We start from the raw sequence: 13835 nt of genomic DNA on the forward strand, positions 1-13835 counted from the left end.
CCAGTTAGTCAGCACTCAAACCCCACCTTTTAAGGTTGCAAAAAGGTACTTTAACGACCAGATAAATGCTGACACAAAGAAATCAATGGCGAGACCATTACAGATTCCTCAGTCTGTGAAACAGATTCTGGTAAATGCTGATCCTGCTACTTACCAATCTGTTTACTCCAATGTTCAACCGACTCACCATAACCAAAATTCATCATTTTCAGTCCCTACCACTCAGGGTATATCTCAGCCTACCCTCAGAACTTATCTCAAATCCTATCTCTCCACTTCACAGACTGCTCAACCTTCTTCTTCAGCACCTACTGTGAAGCCTACATCCTCTAAGATAAAGCGAACAAAGACTGTTCCTCAAACACCTCAAAAGAGGAGGAGGATTACTTTGAGAGATGAATCAGATTCTGAGGAACAGATTCCTTCTTCAGAACCCGTGGTATATGAAGCTGAGAAAGCAACTTCTCAGAAGGATTCTGAAATTGGGGGTTCTAGGCTTCTCAAGAGGCTTAGACGAATGATAGTTCCTGAAACTTCCAAGGAATCCAAATCAACAAGGAAGTACAAGAAACAGAGGGCACAAAGGCCAGTTTCAGATGATGAGGAGGAAGCAGCTAAGGAAGGGGATCAGGAATCTCTGATCTCAAAAGACAAGGAATTTGCTCCAGTCACTTCTTCTCCATTAACTCCATCTCAGGAAGCTGTATCTGACAAGGCTAACTCACCATCTGTGTCTCTTGTTGATCCAGGCACAAGTGCTGAAATTGATATTCAGAACCTGGTTGTGCCTGAAATACTTTTCTTAGAAGCTCCAACAGCAAATAATCCTTCCACAACACCTGTTACTGATGCTGTTCAAACTCCAGAGTTATCAACAACACCTTCTCTGCATCAAGATGCTGATGATCAGATTTTAGGTGAGCATCAGGATATGGCTGTTGATCAGAACTTAGTCTCAGATCAGCAATTAGAGGATGCTGAAGCCTCCATTGCTACTCACACTGTTGTCTTATCAGAAGATATTGATTCTTTAAGTTCTGATGCTGCAAATGTTGGAGATATTGGTGAAGCTGCTCCAACTGTAGATGCTGATGAAGCAGGTCCTTCAGGACATACTCCTCAACCGACTCTTCCTAAGTCTGAACTGGTAAAGGAGTTTGTTATCAGGGATGCACCAGTGCCTTGGAGTGAAACTCCTGCAGGTCAGGAATGGACTAAGGAATGGAACTCAGTTTCATGTGTTCCAAATGCATTACATCTTGCTGAGCACTTGACTAAAGCTGATGAAATGTTAAATTCTGATGATTTTAAAACCCAGCTTAGAGTCACTGCATTGAGTACTAAACATCTACAAGGTCTTCATTCAACTACTCATGCAGAGCTACACAAGATTCAGGAGAACTTTATCAAACAAGAACAAGTTTGGAAAATTGATAAGAAAAAGTTCTTTCAACCTACCATTGACAGGATTGCTTATATTGAGAAAACTCAAGAGAAACAACAAGCTCAGATTGATCAAATTCTGACAAATCAAGCTTCTCAGCAATCACAACTTACTGAAAACCAGACCTCAGTGGAACTACTTATCTCTCTTTTACTACCTGCTGATGCCAAAAAGGGGGAGAAGGTAATTAAGTCCAAATGCAAAACCAACAAGACACTGCAAGGAAAGGATGATGGAAAAGATGACCAAGGAAACTCTGGAATGGGTAGCGGTCATAGTCAAGGTAGAAGGTTTACATCAAGACAAGCTAGTCACAGGACAAGTTCTGATACTGGGAAAAGAATAAGTTCTGCTGCTGGTAAAAGGATAAGTTCTGATGAACTTCTAGATCTTGATGAGGAAATGTCAAGACAGTTATTTCTTCAAGAAAATCCAGGAATGGACTTGGAAAGTTTAAAGGAAGAAGAATCCAGACTTAAATCAGAGAAAGTCACATCTAAATCTGAAGCTTCTGGTAAAAAGTCACTTCCAAAACTTAAAGGCATTGTGATCAAAGAAAGGACACATACTGAAGCAACATTGGCTAGATCACAACCACAGATAGATCCAAGATCCAAGGGTAAAGAAAAGGTTGGTGAACCTATCAAGGTTTATGTACCTCCTGAGGAAGAAGAAATTGCTGATGAAAAAGATGATCTTGCTCTGACTTCAAGAAAAGTTCTTAAAACAACCTCTGACATGGCTCAAGTTGTTCAGAGTCAAGAAATTGTAAGTTCTGATATTCAGAAGAAGCAAGTAACCTCTGACAGAGCTCAAGTTAACTTGATATCAGAAAATAGATCAAAGACACTCCTACCAGGATTCACTAAAGCAAAACAGACTCAATCTTTGAAGACTACTGTAAGTGGTTTTGAAGCAAGAGTAGTTACTGGAAAGGAAGCTAGAGATAAAACTGGATTGGGAAGTGCTGATGAAAGAAGAGTACACAACACTACCAATGATCCAACTTCCTTGAGTGAACCAGGTATTGGAGCAACTCCTGAGAGATTGAATCAACTGGAATCTGTACAGATGGTTTACCATACCTACTTGAAAGAATACATCATGTTGTATTTCATGACAGATGGTAGGGTTTATCATATAAGACAAAATGCCATTCCATTGAAGTATTTTGAAGAATTGGAGCATGTACTTTTCTTACTTCAAGTGGATGACAAAATAACAGGGACTGCTGCAAACTACTTAAAAGAACAGATTCAGAGACAGAAAAGGCTTTATTATGTTAAGTCTGACAGCATATATGTTCCAAAGTACAGAGATCACAATGGTGATATTGTTGATATGAAGCCTAATACTGCACAGATCAGAACGTATCTTGGTATTAAGGGACTTGAATTCAATCTAGAGTCTGACAAAGCTTATGTCATAAGACTAGATCAGGAGTTGAGAAAAGCAAAGATTAATGATCTCAGAGCTGCAATCTTTCAAACTGGTGAAGATACTGCAGAGCTTAAAGATGTTAAAAGGAGAATGATTGATGAACTAAGATATGCTGAGAAATGTTTGTTGAAGAACTATCTCAGAACAACTCCTGACATCAGAGAGATCAGAAAATGAAGAAGCCAAGTCGAAGATCTACAACTACTTAAATTCTGATATTTATACAGATTGAAGTTGTTATCAGAAGTTGAAATTGGTAAAAACTTTAAGGACTGTAAGTTGTAGTTATCTAGTCTATTTCTCATGCATTTGTACTTAATGTTTTTGACATCATCAAATATCTGTTAAACTTGTATATTATGTTAATTTACAAGTTGGGGGAGATTGTTAGATATATTTGATAATGTCATGGCTAATATGTTTTATGTTTAGCTTTCAGAATCTTACGTGAACAGGATAAATCAGTACTTACCTGTTGATCAGTACTTATACTGGAAGTCAAGACTTAAGGATATCAGTACTTATATTATCAGGAGATAATCATCAGAAGATAGATATCAGAACTTAAGTGCTGAAGGACAATCAGATAAGGACAGTAGCTGATTAAAGGAAAGAAGATCGAGATAAACATAAGAAGAGATATGCATGAAGAAGGAATTCCGTAAAGAATGGAATACTTGGAAGAAAAGATATCTGATTGATATATTTTAGGAAGCAGAATTATATTCCATATCAATTAGCGATTATCTTGTAATTGTGTAGTATATAAACACAGACATAGGGTTTACACTATAAGTGTTATCATTATTAGAAAAGATTATTCATTGTAACCCTTGCAGCTCTCGTGATATTTGTTCATCACTGAGAGGTAACAGTTCCATACTGTAACAGAGTTTATTGTTTCAATAAAGTTTGTTTTCTGTTACTTAAGATCTTAAAGTTCGATTTGAGTGTACTATACACTGTATTCACCCCCTGTACAGTGTGTGTGTGACCTAACAGTGCAAGTCCTAATAAGAAAGGTTCCAGAAAATCTGAAGGCAAAGGAGGAAAGTCTGACAGAGGAGATTACTCAAATGTCAAATGCTACAACTGTGGTGAGAAAGGCCACATATCTCCTGATTGCAAGAAAGTGAAAAGTGACAAAGGCAAGGCTCTTGTCACAAAGAAGAAAAGTTGGACAGACACTTTAGATTTTGAAAGTGAGGTGAACTGTGCCTTGATGGCAAATGCTGATAGCAGTTCTGAAGCTGCTGAGTTAAAGGTACCTCAAACAACTTATGCTTTTCATACTGATGATATTACTGAGTTGAGAAGATATCTTAAAACCATGTTCATTAGTTATAGAGATCAAACTTTAACATGTGAAAGATTAACTTCTGAAAATCTTGCTTATAAAAAAAGGAATTATTATTTAGAAAAAGAGTTAGTTATGTTCCATCAAACTCAGAAAGATAGAGATGATGCTTTCTATGTTAGAGATGAAGTGCTTAAAATGAATGAATCTCTAAAAACTGAGTTAGAAAAGGGAAGAGAGATTATCAGGACTTGGACTAACTCTGGCAGAACAACTTAGAATTTGTTAAGTAGTGGAAATTGGAAAGAGGGCTTAGGTTATGGAGATGATAAGAATAATAAAGGAACTGTAGAAATTGAGCCTATAGTTGTTAAACAAAAGCCAAAGGTAAATCCTGTTAAGTTTGTAGCTGTAAAGTCTAATATTGATAAATCAGAAATTAAAGAGAAATTAACTTCTGACAAACCAAAACAGGATAAGCCAACTGAAGTTAACATAGGCTTAATGACAAAGAAGCAGCTTAAGCATAAGCTGAAAGATGTTAAGAATGTAAACAAGGTAAAGCCACCTAGGAAAAATAGGAATGGAAAGGAAGGTGTGAATAAAAGCAATGATTATAAGCCTGTTCCTAATGCTCTTAGAAAGAAATGTTATAACTGTGGAAATTCTAACCATCTGGCTTTTTTTTGCAGGAAGAATAAGAACATAAACTCCTTACCTTCAAAATCAGGAGTTAAGAGTCAGTCTATTAGATATAGGCCACAAAATCCTTATTTTCATTGTGGTAGTTTATGGCATTCCATTTATACTTGTAAGGAATATTATAGTTTGTACTATGATTATTATCAAATAAAACTTCTTTAAAGAAAGTTAGCATTATTCCTTCTAGTGTAAGTTCTGATGCAAAGTCTGATACTGTAAATTCTGATAAGAAAAATGTTAACATAAACTCTGATGTTAAATCCGCTATAAATGTTAACAAACTTAATAAGGCCAAAGGATCCAAGCAAGTCTGGGTCCTTAAAACTAATCATTAGTGGTCTTTGTGATTGCAGGGCAACAGGAAAAACATCCTAATTCTGGACAGTGGATGTTCTGGATATATGACTGGAAATAAAGCCCTGCTATCAGACTTTGTGGAGAAAGCTGGCCCAGGTGTTTCTTATGGAGATGGCAATATTGGAAAAACTTTGGGATATGGCAATATCAATCTTGGGAATGTCATCATTAAAAAAGTAGTTCTAGTCTCAGGACTTAAACACAATCTGCTGAGTGTTAGTCAAATCTGTGACAAAGGTTATCATGTGGATTTCTTTGAAGAACACTGTGAAGTTGTAAGCAAATCTACAGGCAAAGTTATTCTGAAAGGATACAGGCATGGTAACATTTATGAAGCCAAGCTTTCAACAAGTTTCGATGGTTCTGCAATCTGTCTGCTAAGTAGAGCATCAATTGAAGAAAGCTGGGATTGGCACAAGAAACTCTCTCATTTAAATTTTAACAATATAAATGAACTTGTCAAGAAAGATCTTGTGAGAGGACTTCCAAAATCAGTGTTTGCTCCTGATGGCCTTTGTGATTCATGTCAAAATGCAAAACAAAGAAAATCTTTATTCAAGAGCAAGACTGAATCTTCAATTCTTGAGCCTTATCACCTACTTCATGTTGATCTATTTGGTCCAGTGAATGTCATGTCTATTGCAAAGAAGAAATATGCTATGGTCATAGTGGATGAGTTCACCAGATACACATGGGTGTATTTCTTGCACACAAAAAGTGAAACTACATCTATCTTGATTGATCATGTCAAACAACTGAATAAATTGGTTAAAGACTCTGTGAAAATCATAAGAAGTGATAATGGCACTGAGTTCAAGAATTTGATTATGGAAGAGTTCTGCAAAGACTATGGAATAAAGCAGGAATTTTCTGCTACTAGAACTCCACAACAAAATGGAGTTGTTGAAAGAAATGATAGAACTCTTATTGAAGCTGCACGAACTATGCTTGATGAAGCAAAGTTACCAACCTATTTTTGGGCTGAAGCTGTGCAGACTACTTGTTTTACTCAGAATGCAACACTTATCAACAAGCATGGAAAGATACCATATGAGATGGTTAAGAAAAAGAAGCCAAATATGAAGTATTTTCATGTATTTGGATGCAAGTGTTTTATTCTTAAGATTCATCCTGAACAACTATCCAAATTTGATCTAAAAGCTGATGAAGGAATTTTTGTTGGATATCCACTTTCCATAAAAGCCTTCAGAGTCTACAATTTAAGAACAAGGGTTGTCATGGAATCTATCAATGTCTCTTTTGATGATAAGAAAATTACTGGACTTGAAGATTTCAATGATCATGATCAACTGAGATTTGAGAATGAAGTTTTAAATTCTGATTCTCTAAATCCTGACAGTCTAAATCCTGATACTGCAAACTCTGATGGGTTAAACTCTGATGTTATTGAAACTGTGATGACTATGCCAAAGGAAAATGCACCTGTATAGGGGGAGCATATTGAAGAACCAACCACATCTCAAGAAGCATCAGAACCAAGAAGAGGCTCTTCAAGTTCTGATTCATCAAGTTCTGATGGGGCAAGTTCTGATAATTCTGAAAACTCAAATTCTGATAATTCTAGAAACTCAAATTCTGAAGGATCCAACTCAGAGAGCATAATTTCAGGGGGAGCATCAGAAAATGCTGATGGAGACAGCATGGATCATGGGGGAGCATCCAGTTCTAGAGATAATCTTCCATCTGCAAGAAAGTGGACTAAAACACATACACCTGACTTGATTATTGGAGATCCTGAAGCAGGTATTAGAACTAGAACAACAACATCAAATGAATGTCTCTATAACTCTTTTCTTTCTCAGACTGAACCAAAGAAAGTGGAAGAAGCTCTTCAAGATGCTGATTGGGTGCAAGCAATGCATGAAGAGTTAAATAAATTTGAAAGAAATAAAGTCTGAACTCTAGTACCAAGACCAAAGAACAGTTCTGTTGTTGGTACAAAATGGGTGTTCAGAAACAAAACTGATAGTGATGGCATAATTACAAGGAATAAAGCAAGGCTGGTTGCAAAAGAATATTCTCAATAGGAGGGAATTGATTATGATGAAACATTTGCACCAGTTGCTAGATTGGAAGCCATAAGGATATTTTTGGCTTATGCTGCTCACAAAAAGTTTAAAGTCTTTCAAATGGATGTGAAAAGTGTTTTTCTTAATAGAGAATTGGAAGAAGAAGTATATGTTGAACAACCTTCAGATTTTGTAGATTCAAAATTTCCTCATCATGTCTACAGACTTGATAAAGCACTTTATGGCCTTAAGCAAGCTCCAAGAGCATGGTATGAGACATTAGCTCAGTTTCTTCTGGAAAGTGGATTCAACAGAGGGACTATTGATAAAACCTTATTCTATCTCAACCATGAAAATGACTAACTTTTGGTGCAGATATATGTTGATGATATCATTTTTGGTTCTACAAATGACAGACTTTGTAAAAGGTTTGTCAAGCTAATGCAGTCAAGATATCAAATGAGTATGATGGGAGAAATTAGCTATTTTCTGGGCCTTCAAGTCAAGAAGAATGAAGAAGGAACTTTTATTTGTCAATCTAAGTACACCAGAAATTTGTTGAAGAAATTTGGAATGCAAGACTGTTCAAGTGCATCCACTCTTATGGCCACTGCAACAAAATTGGATAAGGATACCGGTATATCAGTAGATATTACTGATTACAGAGGTATGACTGGCTCACTACTCTATCTAACTGCAAGTAGACCTGATATCATGTATGCTACCTGTCTTTGTGGAAAATTTCAAGCAGATCCAAGAGAACCTCACTTAACAGCTGTGAAAAGAATTTTTAAGTACCTTAGGGGTACAACTGATCTGGGATTGTGGTATCCTAGAGAATCAGACTTTAAGCTAATAGGTTACTCGGATGCAGATTTTGTAGGATGCAAAATTGACAAGAAAAGCACAAGTGGAAGCTGCCAATTTCTTGTAGGCAGATTGGTTTCTTGGTTTAGCAAGAAATAAAAGTCAATTTCCATATCAACTGCAGAAGTAGAGTACATTGCTGCAGGAAGCTGTTGTGCACAGATTCTTTGGATGAAGAATCAGTTACTGGATTATGGGTTAACATATTCTAAAATCCCTATTTACTGTGCTAATCAAAGTGTTATTGCTATGACAGGTAATCGAGTTCAACACTCAATGACAAAACACATCAGCATTAGGTACAACTTCATAAGGGAGCATGTGATGGAAGGTACAATGGAATTGCATTTTGTTCCAACAGATCAACAACTAGCAGATATCTTCACAAAACCACTTTGTGAAGCTACTTTTACAAGATTGGTAAATGAACTTGGAATGGTTTCAGGTTCTTTCTCTAAATCTGCCTAGTTTATGTTCTGATACATTAGACCTCATGATCAGTATTTACAGGTATTACTATCTTTATGTAGTCTGTGCTTAAATTGAAATTTCCTTAAGTGCTGATTGTTGTCTGATGTGAATTTCTAAACTCTGATAGTGATATGAATATTTCTGTGACTATTTAATCCAATGAGGATAACTGCGCTAGATGCTCACCTAGTAGTCTTTAATATACTAATAATCCCATGTTTGAAGTAATTGTTCATGTGGAAATCTTTTAACACAAGCAAATTCTGATATTGAGCTTGGTTAAAGTTTACTTTGTGTATCTTATTACTAATTCAAAAACTAGAGTAGTGCTTATTATATGTTAAGTTCTGATGTTCGTAAATCTGATGGATGTACTAAGTGTTGATAAGCCACACTTATCAAAAGAAAAAGAAAAGAAAATAAATAAATATCAGGTACTCCTTTGAGATCTAGAGTAAAAATGTGGAAGGGAAGACCCAAGTGTATTGCTGGTATTAAGTAATATGCATTAGAAAAGCAAAATAAAATTTTCTTGGTGACTTTTCACATTCTCTGATCACTGAAGAAATACTCTAATAACAACATAAATTCTGATAAGCAGTCGTGACTCGCTTACACTGAGAAGCCACTGTAAAAAGGAATTTCAAAAGATGCATAAAATGAGCACAAAACAGTTGAGGTGGACTCATGCATGAACTCATTCTATAGTAGACTTCAGAATAATGATATATTTTGAGCAAAGTTCTTAGTTATGCCTTATTTCTAAGATGTACTGAAGTGAATCAGACTTTACTCTTTGTGTGATATTTAGCTTATTGCACACACATACACTCCATATGAATGATGAAAATTACCGTGTTGATAAATGTTGTTCCAGATGAACAGTTTAAGTGTCAATTGCATAAATTCTGAGGACAAGTTCTGATGGAAGTTCTGATGATTAAGTTCTAATGAAACTTATGTGAATAATTACAGAAATAAACATTCACTTTTCGAGTTAAGGAGCCATATTCTGATGACTTTTAAATTCTGATAATAATCAAGTTCTGATGCTGATGTGGCAGTATTTATTTACTTGATTTATTTTTGGTCATTACTTGAACGGTCATATTTTTACAGAATTTCGGTTTATGTGAGATAAAGCAGTAATAATCATTTGTTTAGTGGGAACAGTTTTTTTTAAAAACTGAACGTGCAATGTAATCATTACTTATTTACCGTGCCCATTAACTTTTGCCTTAACAGCTGCATGGCTAACAGATGTAAAGGTCTGTTCCACTTCTCAATAACTGCTTTCACGTGGGTTGTCTAAGTAAAAGAGATAAAAGATTTTCAAATCTATTATTCACATATCTATTCTATTCACTCTCTCTCTTTTTCTTATTCTCTCACATTTTCAGACGGTTTTCTATACAGACATTTCATCAAACACCTTTCAGGCAAACTATTTTCTCACTTATTTCTGATGGCGCCCAAGGATTTAATTGTTGATGGAGCCAAGTTTGTACCAAATAACTATGCTGCAATCCTGAACAAGGCTGAAGCTCCATCAGATCTGCACTTTGTGCAAGATTTCTTAGCTAATAGTGAGATTGGGTACGCTCTGACCCAACCTCAATCTATTTCAAGCAAACAAGTGCTGACGTTTTGGCGAACTGGGCTATTTAATAATGGTGGTGCTGTTGGTTCACCAAGCATCATTTTTACATCAGGAGATGTCGAGCATGTGGTTACTCGAGGAGCAGTTCGTAAAGCTCTCCACTTACCTGAAGGTTGTACATTCTCAACAGTGGAGGATCCTGTTTTACAGCAGCTTATGGCCAGTTTGGGCTATGAGAAAAGTTTGGGAAATCTGGGTCAACTGAAAAGATTAAATATCAAAAAGGAATGGAGCTTTTTCTTTGATCGTATCACTAAGGCATTCGCCAATAAATGCTCCAACTTTGATGCTATTCCCATCATTAGTCAACGAATCAGGTATGCCCTTATCCATCAAACTCATTTTGATTTTGCAAGTGTCGTGCTAGGTTTCATAGGGGATAGGATGATAGAGGATAGGAATGTAGTATAATTTGCTAGATTCTGTCAGCTTATCTATACTTTTTGTTGTGTTGATGAGCCCCCACTAGTTTTGGTCCTTCATTAGTTTGTGCTTGCATAAAGGGCCTTTAATGATTTATTAAATGCTGACAATAAGAAACAAGTGCTGAGACCCTTACAGATTCCTCAGTCAGTAAAACAAATCTTGGTAAATGCTGATCCACAAACTTATACATCTGTCTATCCTGATGTCCAACCCACCAACTCATCACAACCAACACAACAACCATCAGAACATACCATCTCTCACCAACCTCAAACTTCTCAACCTTAACCAACTCAACCCTCCATCAGGACATATTACAAACCAACACAGTCATCTCAACCTAAACCTTCAGCACATCCAGTGAAGCCTTCATCTTCAAAACCCAAGAGGACTAAGATAGTACCTCAGTCTCAACAGAAGAGAATGAGAATTATTCTGAGAGATGAGTCAAATGATGAGGAACAGGTTCCGATATCAGAATCTGTTGATATAGAAGCTGAGAAGATCACTTCTCACAAAGATATTGAAACTGGGAGTTCTAGGCCCCTCAAAAGGCTTAGAAAGCTAAATTCTGATGATGAAGCTCCCAAAGTCTCTACTTCAGCAAAGATACTTAAAAAGCAAAGAGCCAGAAGGGCTGTAACTGAATCATCACACTCTAAAGAAGTTTTGGAAGCAGCAGCTAAGGAAGGGGTCAGGAATCTCTGATCCCAATAGAACCTATAGTAATTGAATTACTTCCCACTGCTGAATCAGACTTTACTAAAGCTCAAAAGTTTCTTATTCAAGAGCAAGAGGATATTCCAGAGCAAGTGCCTACACCTCCTGTGTCTCCTATAATTGATCCAGTACATGTTGAAGACCCAGGTACAAGTGCTGAAATAGACATACATAACTTGGTTGTGCCTGAGGTTCTGTACTTGGAAGCTCCTCCAACTCAACTCACTCCACCAACAACACCACTTCTAGATGCTGATTTCAATGCTAATATTCCAACAACACCAATTCTGAATCTAGATAATGAAGATCAGATTTTAGATGGGCATCAAAATTTAGATGTTGATCAGAACTTAGTTGCAGATCAGAATTTAGAGGATGATGTTGAAGCCTCTATAGCCTCACATACTGTTATTTTATCAGAGGATGCTGATACTGCAGGCTCTGTAAGTTCTAGTGCTGACAATGCTGAAATTACTGGTGAAGCTGCTACAAATGTAGATGCTGATGCAGCTGGTCCATCCGGACATGCACCTCAACAAGCTCCATGAAAAGCTGATCTAATCAAGAAGTTTGTTAGAGAGGATGCACCAGTACCTTGGAGTGAAACTCCTAGAGGAAAGGAGTGGACTAAGGAATGGAACACAGTTAGTTTTGTTCCTACTGAAAAAATTCTTGCTGAGCACCTGACTAAGGCTGATGAAATGCTGATAAATGATGATTTCAAGGCACAACTGAGAGTTACTGCATTGAGTACTAGGCATCTTCAAGGTCAACACTCAATAACTCATGACAAGGTGAACAAAATTTAAGAATTACTGATCCAACAAGATATGAATATAAAATTGGAAAAGAACAGATTTTTCAAGCTAGCCTTTGACCGAATTGGGTATATTGAAAAGACTCAGGAGAAGCAACAAGATCAGATTTCCGAAATTCTAAAGAATCAAGCTTCTCAGCAAACTCAACTCAATGATATCCAATCCTCAGTGAAATTTCTTGTCTCTCTTCTTCTACCTGCTGATGCCAAAAAGGGGGAGAAAGTGATTAAGTCCAAATGCAAATCTAGTCAAGTACTGAAGGATAAGGATGATGGAAATGATGACCAGGGAAACTCTGAAAAGGGTAGAGGTCATGGTCAAGGTAAATGTTCTTCATCAAGGACAACTGGAACTTCTATACAGAGATCAGGCTCTGATGCTGATAGAAGAATAAGTTCTGGTAAACAAGTTCTGACAAAGCCTGATGTTCCTACACAGGGTGAAAGTCAAGAGTTTATACAGAAACTGAAGCTCAAGAGGAAGGAAACAATAGTTTACTATCAAGACCCTAAGTTTCATAAGCTGGATGAAGAAATTTCAAAGAGATTATTTCTTAAAGAAAATCCAGGAATGGACTTTGAAAGTCTAAAGGAAGAAGAAGCCAGACTTAAAGCAGAAAATGTCAAATCCAAGTCTAAAGCTTCTATTGTTGAAAAGAAACTTCCAAAGCCTAAGGGAATTGTGATTAAGGAAAAGACAAATTCTGAGGCAACCAAAGCCAAATCACAAGTGGAGGTAGATCCAAGATCCAAGGGCAAAGCAAAAATTGATGAACCTGTAAAAGTATACATGCCAATCATGGATGAAGAAATAATTAATGATGAAGATGCTAGCCTGATTTTGAAGAAAAAGGATATTCAAACAACCTCTGACAGAGCTCATGTTGTTCAAGATCAGGACTTAGTAAATTCTGATATTACAGTGAAGCAAGCAATCTCTGACATAGCTCAAGTTGGCTTGATATCAGAAGATAAAGAAAAGGAAACCTCTGACATTGCTTATGTTAAACCTTCAAAGATGCTACCACCAGGATTCACAAAAGCTCAACAGACTCAACCTTTGAATACTACATCAAGTGATTTTGAAGCAAGAGTTGTGTAAGGAAAGGAAGCAAGAGACAAATCAGGATTGGGTAGTTCTAAAAAGAAGAGAATACACAACACTACCAATGATCCAACTTCCTTAAGTGAACCAGGAGTAGGAGCAACTCCTGAAAGATTGAATCAACTTGAATCTGTACAAATGGTTTACCACTCTATTTTGAAAGAAGATATCATGTTATACTTTATGACAGATGTGAGGGTATTCCAGATCAGGAAGAATGCTATTTCATTGAAGTATTTTGAAGCACTGGAACATGTTCTATTTTTACTTCAAGTGAAAAATAGAACAACAGATGGTGCTGCAGGTTATTTAAAATCAAATATTCAAAGACAGAAGAAACTTTACTCTATAAAGTCTGACAGCCCATACTGTCCTAAGTACAGACCTCATAGTGGAGATATTGTTGAAATGAAGCCTAATACTGCAAAAATCATCACTACATTTTCTGGTATTAAGGGACTTGAATTCAATCTAGAGTCTGATAAAGCCTATATCATCA

This window comes from Apium graveolens, chromosome 8 (assembly GCF_009905375.1).
Source record: "Apium graveolens cultivar Ventura chromosome 8, ASM990537v1, whole genome shotgun sequence".
NCBI lineage: Eukaryota > Viridiplantae > Streptophyta > Magnoliopsida > Apiales > Apiaceae > Apium > Apium graveolens.